The sequence below is a fragment of the Bombus pascuorum genome, chromosome 2, assembly GCF_905332965.1.
Source record: "Bombus pascuorum chromosome 2, iyBomPasc1.1, whole genome shotgun sequence".
Taxonomy (NCBI): domain Eukaryota; kingdom Metazoa; phylum Arthropoda; class Insecta; order Hymenoptera; family Apidae; genus Bombus; species Bombus pascuorum.
The window spans coordinates 6,947,835-6,960,451 of NC_083489.1; the positions used below are offsets into that span (position 1 = coordinate 6,947,835).

At 34.9% G+C, this 12,617-nt stretch overlaps 1 protein-coding gene across 3 annotated transcripts in view; it reads right to left on the minus strand.

Moving 5' to 3' along the window:
- The window catches only part of LOC132916274 (uncharacterized), a 349,285-nt gene that overhangs the window by 199,120 nt on the left and 137,548 nt on the right, over positions 1-12,617 (minus strand). For 2 of the 3 annotated variants that reach the window (XM_060976132.1, XM_060976130.1), the window contains exon 2: positions 3,251-3,322. The exons of the other annotated variant lie outside the window; for it this stretch is intronic. The gene's annotated coding sequence lies outside the window, so the exon portion shown is untranslated. The remainder of the gene's footprint in view (positions 1-3,250; positions 3,323-12,617) is intronic. 3 annotated transcript variants of the gene reach the window in all.

A 12,617-nucleotide genomic window follows, 5' to 3' on the forward strand; every position in this document is an offset into this window, starting at 1 on the left:
TAAAATAGTTATTCGTGTTTTATATTAATCCGTATTAATTGCAAGCTCTGATTTAAGAATAAATAGCTTGTAACTCGTATATGCATCTTTAGACTCGTTTTAAATTTCAGGGATTTAATTATAGTATTCGTGTCTCGTCATAGTGCCAATAAAATATCAATATGTTCTATATAATGCACGCAATATAAACATTAAATATATAGGGTAAGTTACAAGGCTATGATTATTTATTTATGACTATGGATAGATTTCTTTTTATGTATGCATTGTAGTTTTCGGATGGTTCATCCATCGTAACCACGTGTACGTACAATTAAGACAATACGAGCGTGTAAACAAATTTTTGTGATCTCAGGCAGTATATCTTTATCGTGACCCTACAATATTGGATTATTTTTTATCTAATCGTGGTTTTTTATTCTTAAGAAATTTCTTACGTTTATAGGAAATGTCACGTTCGGCGGCTCTTTACGTTCGAGGCGACCACCAGCTGTGCACATAGAATTAAGCGGACCGCAATAATCCTAAGGAACTGTCATAAAACGAGGCTTTTTGATGTACCGTTAAGTCCGTCAATTGGCATAAAACATCTTCGAGTCAAGAGGCTCCTTATGGTTATTGCTCCATCAGATAAAAATATAGGAAACGTGGTTTTCTCATATTTCCCAGGATTCCACCCGCAAGCGACCAGTGGTGGGCGATCACCACCGAACAAGAGTTTTCCTCTGCAACACCATCGTCACCGGACTTCACTGATTAATCGACATTAGAACAGTCAACATCTCTTTGCCGGGTTTACACCCGTCGATCATTCACTATTTCACTTATACCTTACGCAACAGCGTAATTATCTTGTCTACAAGGTTATTTTAATCAAGTATTATTTTAATCATATTAATTATACTCATTAAACCACTTTCATTATCCTAACCGAGATAAGGGATCGATCTGTTCGTGACGTCGATTGTTTAATTGTAACGGGAATTTACGACTCCCGTCGACGCGCTTCCTCGCGATCGCGTCTCTCCGCGACTGGTCGAAAAAACAGGAAATATAAAACAATTATTGTTAATGTATGGGAACACTATGGAAGAAGATGGTCGATCAACCCAAAATTGTCAAAATTGTCTGCTTATTTGATTTTCGGGCTAAACGTGTGTTTAGAAACACCCAATAGACCTCATAAAAGATATAACTTAGAGAAAAAAAAAAAAAAAAAACGTGTGTTTTTCATGCTCTTGAAATTTTCTTAATATTTGAATTGTCTTAATATTTATACCTTTGACTTTCGTACAACTTCGTCTACTTATTAGCCATAGTATTAAAACTTCTTCCGTTTAAACTGAATGTGACATTAAAATAAAAAATATAAATTTCCCAATTTAAAAAAATTCCGATTTTCAAGATTCTCGTACGCACTTACCTTTTTTATTTTCACTAAAAACTGCACTGTTTCGCGAAAGCTAATTTTTGTTCCTATTGAACGCCTGAAAAATAGGATTCGCATGTGCCCGTGCCATTTCACAGGCCTGCTATTTTTAGCACACTATTATATCAATTTTAAAACTTCAATTTCGAGTCGCACCGATTCTAAGAGGTTAACACGGTTAAACGCAGCGAAATTGAAAAGTTTCGAGCATAAATTAGGGGCATGATAAAATCTTTATGCAATATCCACGAAGGAAAGACTTTATGATCACCAGGTACTACCTTATCTGACGTCTTCATTTGAAACTGCAATAACTCGCAAATGCCTGACGCAGTTGCGCAAAGAAAATAAAGATAACATTAAAAATATCGTAAATAGCATTGAAATTTTATAAAATGATATGAATTCTACTTCAAAATGTATCAAAGAATAGCAATTAATTAAAAAAATCTAGAAAAGTATGTTCGAACTTTGTACGAATACTTCGATGAACGTATACTAACTTAGATTTTTGTTTCATATCCAAAAGTTAAAGTCATCATTAAGTAAAGTAAATCGTGTAAAAATGTAAATGCCTTTGTTTCAAAGATATTTAATGCAATTTGCAAATTCATTTAAATCGGATCAATAGCTGTTTATTTAAAAAAAAAGAAATAAATTTTACAATTTAACATTATTTTCCAGATACACGTAACAGGGCATTGCTGCAATTTGGTTTAATTCCAACACAAGAAATTCAAAAATTAAGGACGAAACTGTAGCAGAAAGCTCGGAAGATGAAGACATTTTATGTGTGGGAGAAAACCCTCGTTTAACGGTGTTTAATAATATTAAAGAAGAACAAAATTATCATGCACTAGTGTATAATTAAGAATGCCCAATTGTAGATATTTTTAATAAACACATTTCTGATATAATTTACGAAAAGAAAATAATGTGCTTTCACTCATTCTTCGAACTTAACTCTGGTTTTTATATCGTCGAGATGCTTAAAACAGATACGTGAATTAACCATATCTGTCTACTTTGTAGTATACAGTACCTAATAGAAATTTATTCAGGTCTATTTGTAAAAAAATAACTTATCAACAGCTCCAACTTGATAAAAATTTACAATAAATATCGTGAATTTTCGTTACTAACCAAAAACGTCACAACTGTCGAAATGCTACAAACGTCGAATCGTAGGAAATGATTAAAAAAAAAATACAAAACTGGTATGGGACTGATTACAAAACCAAACGATTGAAACCAAATCTCCATTTCAACCCTGCGTCACTTTCGCATCGGCTCTAGCCATTTCAATAAAAATCCTTCGTTTCGTATAATACGGAACTGAAAGAAACCAACACTTTCTAAGAAAACTACTAAATCGCTACGTTATAGAAAGTTCGTCTACGCACGTGAAATATCTTCTAGCAAAATCTAATTGACAATCTGTTTCAACCACTACCACTAAACATCTATCTAATTCCAATTCACTGCTACTTAAAAGCACAAGTGAAATGCTAGCTAATAACAGTTGCAAATAAATAGAATCTTAGCTACGTTTCGCTGCGAACAAAGCTACTTGCATATAGACAAACACACTAAAAGACATACAGAATGAAATCCGCGTCAATCTTTGTGATCACGCGAAAGGAAAAGAGAAAGAAGAAGAAAGAAATACAAACACAAGATTGTACAGCGAACGCCCACGCTGTACTTCAAGCTTCGAAAAAATTAGCGACTACATGGCGCATTCCGAAAAAAAAAAGAAGGAAAAAAGAAAACGCAACAAATCAAACTGGAAACAAGTATAGTATGCGTTGGAAACTTTACCTGAATGTTACAGTAGATTATAGAGGATTAAGAGCGCGCTGTTCGCCGCAGTGACGAGATCGTTCGTAGATTCTGAAAGAAACGACAATCGTGATGTTTCATGGAAATGTATCGAGTTCGAAGTTGCGATTAATGCAAATTCTGATATTCCTGTCTTTGAATAAATCCCGTTTACAGCTCTCTTTCGTTGATGACCGCGGTTCTCGGATATTCATCAGGCGATACCTGAAGTGCGATCTTTCGATACGTGTAAATAATTCTCTTGAACAGACGTGTTCAAGATAGTATTTCTTTTTTTCAAAAATTCCAAAATACAAATGAAAGACTTCAAAGATTGAATATTATTTGGCTTGTGTAAATTTTTGTACAAGAGAATGACGAAATTACATACTTTGATTAAATTCGAAATTTAATGTTCAGATTATTTTTCAAGAAGATTCGATGTTCTAGCTTTCGTGTCGTTTGGTTTCTTAGAATATAAATATTTTCTTAAAATATGACGTTCGACTGTTGCAAAGAAACAAGGTCATATTTCATGAAGACTCGGTAAAGTGAAATTAAAATACGACTCTTTTGTGAGTTTGCAGAATATGTTTAGCATAAAGCAGTGTAACGCATTGTATATACATTGTACGTTATTTTACATATTATGTGAAATTGAGAACTATTTAAATTATTATTTGGATCGTTCTCTGAAGCCAAATTTTTACTGTAATTCATACTGTATAAGCCTCTTTGTACAAAGAATTTTGCATAAAATATAACGCCATATAGTGATAAAATTTCTGTTGATCACCAACTCTGCACGTCAAAAACGTTACTTTGTAGAAAAAATTTTGATGAAGTAACAGTATGGTAACAAGATACCGTTGCAAGTCTGGTACCTATTATATGTGAAACACGCAAATAATGATTTCAAAAAGATAAACTTCCACGAGATATCAAATATTTTTATTAAGTTTTTATACGTTCTGGTCTATCTTTACATGTTTATAGTCAGCATAAATGTATATAACTTTACAGTTTGTTGATCGTTGATATTTTCTAACTAAACAGTAATTTAATTCCTTATGTTTCTCTAACAGAATTAACTAACTATAAGAACAACGATCTATACGGGCTTACGAAAGTATCTGAACACCTGTAGATACCTTTCATGAATATATTACGCGTGTTATAGGAAACATTTTGAAAAGCATCATGTGTGTAATGAAATTCATTTATCATATCTGTATTGGTAAAGTTTGAAACAAATCTAAAAAATATATATAGAAATTTCGAGACATTTGATACAAGTATATATTTTACAAAAATCACAAACTGTTTAGACAATTAATCAATTATATATTACACCACTAATAATTATCGATATCGAGTAAGGCAAAGTCGACGCGGCAATAAATAAATAAATCGATAAATAACAATAAATCCTTAACATTTATTATTAGACACCAGACGTGGCTATGCATACTGTACGCTAATTGTTTACTAAATGTACATTGCGATAATATCTTGCGATAAATCTCAATTTCTATCAATACATACATATAAGTCATAATCGTGTTTCATCAGAGTGTTAATGAAATCTCAAGCTGTTTTATATAACACATGGAACGTGTCTATACATGAAGGTTCTCTATGATAAATAGTCGAATACCTCCGTGAACAAGTGTACATACGTTCTCTGTTTACTTCCATCAAAACAACCAATCGACCTCTCATTGCTTCTAATTCTAATAAAACAACAACAGCGTTCTAATCGTTTTACCTTCTCCTCGAACTCAACTAACGTCACAGCCTTCCACGATCTTCCAAGGAATCAACCGTCATCGTACGCAACTTCATCAACACCTTCACCTATCACCTCGTACAGCAACGAGACACGAGAGTACGGCGCGAGTACTCGCGACTAAGAAAACGATTGCGAAAACCGAAGGGTGCGAATCGGTCGACCCTGGAAGAATCTCGCGGTCACGAAAACCACGACGGATTCGAGCGCAACGCCGTCAAGTGCACACCTTGGACATTTTTGCAATCCACTTTTCCCGCCTCGTCCGCCGGCGGTATCCTTTCAAAATGGCGTTGGATCGCATTCATTCGCGTCACACCCTGCGCTGCCCATTCGCATTCACCTGCGTTCTTCTCCTTCCCGCATCCCCCTTTCGGCTTACCCCCTCTCGATATTCCTTTCCTACTATTTTTTTTCTTCTTCCCCCTTTTCCTCTCTCTCACGCCCTTTCTACCCCTTCCTTCTCATTCCTTGTCCGCCACTCGCTCACATTTCTTGGCCCATCGACACCTCAACCGCCACGGTGATCATCGATGACCCGCGTTTTACTAAATTTCTTAGGATCACTGAAGTAGGAAATCAAAATATATTTTTTGCGACAGAGATCGAAAAGTATTCGACGATGCGCACGACCTGGATCGATGAACATTGTCAGAAAGGGAGCATAACATTAACATTTAAGGGAGCATAGAACGTAACATTTCGTAAAAATTAAGCGTCAGTGGGAGTAGTTTCTAATCTAAAGCGGTTTTTAGGGTAAAATATTTATTATGCAAGAAGCTGCATGGCAGTCGACTCGATAAAGACCAAGCGACGTTTGTTTATCATGATGTTATAAATATGGGAAAATCGTAGAAAATTGTATGTTTAAGGTTCTAGGTTTATGGTTTTCTAATCTAGGAAATAGACTTTGTACTTACTAAACGCCTTCATAATGAACGTGAAATGATAAACGTAGAATTCGAAAGTTCAAGCGTAGTGACAAAAGTTAACGATGAAACGAAATCTCTTCTTCCTTCGATCTTGGATCGTGGGCTGTGTAAAATCGTACTGTACGATATCGATCTTGATCGAAGCTAGCGAATGATATTAAAACGAATGAAACTAGCGAATAAACTAATCTGAAATGACGATATTGAGAATCCTTAAGTTCTTCGTATTCACAGCAGCTGCAGTTCTCGTAAATCCATTCACCAAATCTTATACGTTGTACAAAATGCTCGTTCAACTGGTTTACGCCATATTTCTCATGGCTATACGCAAAAGTTATTTTCACTGTTATTTCTTCTAGGCTCACGTGTCTTGACTTATTTGTTCATCGACATTTGTTTTTTAACTGTTATTGCCAAAAAATTAAACGACGTTTTAGAACAGTGGGATACGAAATGCAACCTCGCACGTACACATTACAATCAAATGTGAAGACGAAAATGACCGGCGATGTTAATATATTCTTCGTGTAGCGTCGAGAATAAGACCGAAACACTTGAAAACACAGGAAACTTAATAATTCGCTGTGATGTACGCGCTTTGTAATACATTTTTATCGACAAACGCTTGAATATGGTGAAAAGTAGTGGCCAAATGACCGCCAATTTCTTTTTAATTACTTTTGAAGATCTCAAACCAGATATGGAGATAAGCACGATATGCGTTTTATCTTGCAATAATACAATTTCGTACAGATTTCCCCTATTTCAATTTCTCCAACTTTCATAGAATCGTAAAATTTATTTGAAACATACAGCGGCGAAAAAACCACCAACTCTAACTACGAATCCTTGAAACAGAAAACAGAATTGGATTATGTAAATTGATTGAAAAAAGAGAGTTGCAAATGAAATGCTGCGTTAACGCAACGTTGGTCCGAATGAGTCAACGTTGCTGTAATGCCTCTGGCTAACACGCGTCTACGCTTTTTTCACTCGCCAAAACTCCGACCGAATCCACTTGGTATTTCGCGGATTAATGATCGGACGTGGTCCCCACGCGCTTATTATCTCCGACACGCCGAATCTTTTAGACATCGAGGACCATCGAGGAGCAGAGAGCGCCGATATGAATTCCACGACGTGGAAACGTGGCCCTCTCAGCTTTTATTATACAATCGAAATGGGTTGCACGGTTTGTAAGGTTGTAACTTTGTGATTGGAGTTTGAGAATGTTTGCGATGATGAACGGAATGGGATGAATTTGAAGAGAGAGGAGATGTTATTCTCGATTACTGATAATTAGGTGGCCTCGGGGTGAAAAGTGGGAGATGAGGCAATTAGAGGACGAAGAGTTTCTAAGTGACGTAAACGGTACATGGTTTGACGTTGCTGATCATTTCTATGAGATTTTTGCGAATTTAAAGTGTTTGTTTGTGATCCTGTTGGAAAGCAGGTGTGTGCGATTATATCGTTTAATTATTATACAGCATGACTCGGGTCTTTTGCTTGATAAAAGAATAGTTGTTACGAAGGAGTATATAGGTATCGTTAAGGAAAAAATAAAATAAAAATATCGAGTTAAAGTTTCATATTTCCATTGGAGTTAGTCTCTTCAGCTAAATTGTATTAATCTGGTAAAATTACTTCCATATATCTTTGATAGCGGAATTTGAAATAAAAGAGTTTAACGTTAGACGATTGTTTGTATCTTTGTCGCCTAGAATTTTTAAAGATACATGATATTTACGCGTGATGCTTTCTACGTAAGAAAAGAAAAGTGTACTCTACTGTCCTAGGATGTAGGTCAAAATCGGAGGCGGACACCTCCTACAGCTCTCTCTTTATGAGTCACACCGATACCGATTATGATCCACACGTAACAAAATCTAGCCTCATAGAAGGTAATATTAAAATTCGATATTGAATTACAGTGTACGACATATTTTCGATATTGAAATACAGAGAATATACTCTTTCGTTTATAACAATTGATTTTGAACAAAATATTCTATTCACTTTTCTCTTTTCGTTCACGTCAATATTTCATTTTAAAATGCGCAATCTCTTCGTCGAATAAAAGTAAATTTAAAACAGAATTTACGTAATCGTTCAAATTCAATTCGAAGTAACGCGAAATGCACAAAATTAGCGCCGTATTCATTCGATAGGAAAATAGCGATTCCACGAAGATCATTTCAACGTGAATGTTTCAATCAACGATGAGTACGACCACGAGCATCGTTATTCTCTGTTCATTGTCATTAATTACCGATGTCCGAGCAAAATAGTAAATTTACGCGAAAGTGGTAAACGATCCAAGTCAATATAGACATGCAAATTTCGAACTATCTGTATTTCCCACGTCCTAATTTACTTTATGAAAGCCACTTTCCTTTCAACGTTGATAGAAACGCCAATACAGTTGCGATTTCTACGTAGAACGGATAGAAATGATAAGTTTGCCACTGGTCCTGTTGATTCAATCTCCAGTAGCTAACGTGAAATAAAAAAAACAGAAAAAGCAGAAAATTCTACACGCTGAATAAGAGAAAAAAACGTTACTTGTTACGGTGTATACTTTTCACGTTTTTATCTTGCCTTACTCCGAATTAATTTTTTAAACAGCTGACTACGCCAGTGGAATCTTTTAATATTTTTGTGTACTTTACTATATCTATGCTTCTTTTGTTTCCTTTTTTTTATATATATAATTATTTTTGCAATCTTTCCGTAGTAATTAAATATTAAAATTTAGCGAGGTCAACGAACACTAATTACATTTTAGCTGAAACGACTCTTTTACAAATTGCTACACTTAGTAATTGTTCGCGATAATTTTTAACGAGTTCAACGAACAGTAATTGTGTTTTAGCTCACAAACGACACTTTTGCAAATTGTTACACATAATGATTGTTCGTTAGGAGCATTTGCGCTACTACCAATTTTTGTACGCGCAACATGGCGAAACACCGCTTCTTTATTAACCGTATTTTCGTTCAAACGATCCTTTTCCACGCGACATTTTACAATGCAGGGCGTGCAGTCGCAACACATACGATGCCATATCCCTTTGCATTGGAGATGCATACGCGTCTGAAAATTACATCATCGCTATTATACGAACAACTCGGCACAAAATGCGCGACTATCGTGCACATGGTACATCATTTCAACCGTGTATCAATTTTCAACCGGTGGATTTGTTAATTCGCAAAAATATCCTCGTTGTTCTCTGAATTTTAAATCGAACAGCGTTCAGCAGCGACATATAGGCGATAATTGGCCGATTGAAATTTAAAAAAAGTTTCTTTGAAATCCATTAGTTCTATTTCTTTTTAATTTATGGTTATAGGTATTCGTTACCTTCACAACTCTGTTCCTGAATATTTATTATTTTTTACATTTGATCGTTGATATTGGAACGATTGACTGATTTAGTCTTAGCTGATCTTAATACATTTTTTTTTTTTTTTTATGTTGTTTCTATATATTTGTATATTGTCTACTTTTAATTTATATCACTTCATGTTATTAAGCAAATTAAGTTCCGAAGCAGAGTACAAATACCGAATACAGCTGCTTGTTTATTCGCTATTTCTCACATAATGTCAATTATTGTCCTGCTAAGATATTTCCTATGAAAAATGTTGCATAAACATAGATCGTTTAAAGTTTTATTAGTCAGTCTCTTTCTTTTGCGTAAGTTTAGTGTATCGAGGAAATTTAGGTAGGAAAACACCTCGAACAATCGTCGTAAGGTACAAATTTTGGAGGTGATAAATACGACCCGAAACGTGTTAAAAAACTATTAGAGTCCTCGGAATCTATTATCTATAACATTATATATTTTATTTTCCTCGAATTCACACTTTACAATTGCTTTTACATAGGTTCCATAATTTTATTTTTGGAAATTCCTTGCCCGAGTAAAAATCAAGCTTTCTCTCGTACGAAATACGAAATACTCTCCATACACGAAGTGAGAAAATTACGAATTTATAGCGTAATGTCGAAGAATACGTCGGAAATGCTTCCTTCAGATAATATAGAGTAAAGTGCAGTTTAACGACGAAGCTGATGGGAACTGTGTTTGACGTTAAATGAATGCTACGAGTGCAGTTTTCGGATACATGTACACAACGTGATCCGAGAATCTGGGTCGAGCTACTGTTTATTACCGAATGGAGGAAATTTTGTAAGAGGAAATTTGCCGAAACTCCTATATTTCTACAAAAATATTCCATAGAAGAAAACGTTGCATCATTCCATTCCATCATATTTTGTTGTATCTTTTTCTTCTTTTTTATATGTGATGTGTGTAACTTTTCACGCTTAAATCGATGTTTATCGCCATAAATGGAGAACTGAAGATTGACAGGTAATTATCAACGAAGCATATGAAAAATTAGATAAATTTAGTAAATGACGGGAGAAATCAGGAATCGCTTCCTCAAAAGCGATATTATTTGACGATGAGATTTTCTCAGTTGGCCAATACCCGGAAGAAGGAAACACAAACGCTTGAAGCGATTGATCACAGCGCAGTAAGCCTATTACCTCCAAAGATATAGCTTTGTACTAATGCAATTCATACTTCCCGATTCGAGAACATCGTGCAAATGTTCTACATGCACAAACGAATCGGGCCAGGCAAAGGTCGTGGCTGACGTCACAGAGTTGATTGAACGAAAGAGAATATAAGCGAAGATTTTTCATGAATTTTTAAACAAGTTGTTCTATTTCCGTGCCACTAATCATTAGCCGGAAATAATTCCCACTGATTGGTGTCAGAACCAAACCAACTATGTTACGAATTAATACACAGTGGCAAGTTGGCAAATATTTAGTGATATTAGGTATTTGGAAAGTCGATATAAATAAGAATAGAATTCTGTTGAAATATGAATTTTTATTATAGAACGTGGAATTATTGAAAGAATCTTAAATGGTAAAAAATTAGCCAGAGCAATTTCGTACGTTGAATATTCTGTTTCAACCACCGATTATCGAGAAATGAAGATTTAGTAATAGTAATAGTATATGTTTTGTTCTTTACAACTCTTTGATACTATTGCACTTAACAAATTAGTGAAAGAATATTGTCTTACGATGAAAATCAGGAACATTATAGAAAGCCACGCTCCATCCATGATGACAAGATCAAAATACGAATTTTAAATAATTAAATACAATATAATTTCTATATGAAAATTGACAAAAATATTAAAGATATCGTAAATTTCTGTCCATGATAAATTAACTAAACTTTCCTAACATCTGACTTTTTTATTATAATCTAAAATTTGGCATGAACTTCCTAATAATCCAATATATTAATTTATTCGTTTTAACTTTATACCAGAGAAAACAAAAAACAAAAAACAAAAAACGAATATGTATATTCGAGTGTATATTTTGATTTATTTATCACATCTACAGTTCGAAAAAATATCCTGGATATTGTAATACATAACAATAGCATCATCCATTGTAGCCATAAGAAATATCATAAATATTTATATAAAATTTCGTAGTATCAGAATGCTCAAAATTCGTCGTTCGTCGAGATTTCGTAGATTTTTCGTCAAATATATGTTTTCCTGCTTTTATTATACGTGGATATACTTTTTCATGTATCTTTCGTCGCGAGTTTAACCGTCCATGCTTCTACTATAAACGGCTCATCATTACGATAATCCACGCGTCAAGCCACCAATTTCCCAAATTACCACTTCAACCATTTCAGATACCATCTCAAATTCAAATCGAGAAGTCACGGTAAATACGTTAATCGCTATGTCCCTACGGAAAAAAAAAAGATCAAACGCCTTACAACAAATCTTTCATCTTAACAGGTTCCTCATCATCCTCGATTTTTGCTTATGACTTATTTATTTATCGATAATTCGCTGGATCCCAAACGCGCGATGAAATATCGTCGAAAGATTGGCCGTGTATAGCCCACGGCTGCTCGTCCTTTCTTCGTTTTCTTTTCTTTCGTCTTGCCCTTTTATCCCACATTTAATCTCGCAACCATTCTCCTCTTTCTCTTCGACCCAAAGAAAGATCTACTTCTCTATCCTCACCTTCCACTCTTCCTCTCGTTCTCCAGCGACCACTCTTCGCGAAATTACGTTACTGTCAGGAAAGTTCTCCTTCGCCTGGCGCAGAGGAAAGTTGGAGGAAAATCGCGGCAAGTTCAATCGGCTACTTCCCAGCGTACGTGTATGGTAAAATATGATTCCACTTTTGTCAGAGTTTCGCGGAAACCCGACGTTACCCGGCCAGAAATTAGAGGAATTCGTTTTATTGCATACTTGTACGATAATTCTCTCTCTAACGGTGGAAAGAGCGTAAACTTGAGAAATAAAACACGCGAGCGCTTCGATACTTGGTACTTGCGATTTCTGAAGTGTAATGTGGGAATTGGGAACTTGGTAAAAAAAAGGCGTTAACGTTTATATTTATCTGTAATATTTTGCCTATTACGTGATATTCTGTCGATATTCAGAATTGTTTAAACGTGGAATAAAATTTACTTACAATTCTACGATTAGCTGTTGATAAAAGTAACGCTCTACGTATTTCGTAATTCTGAATATGTAATCAGAAGACTGTCGTAGAAATGAAAGAGTTAAAACCATG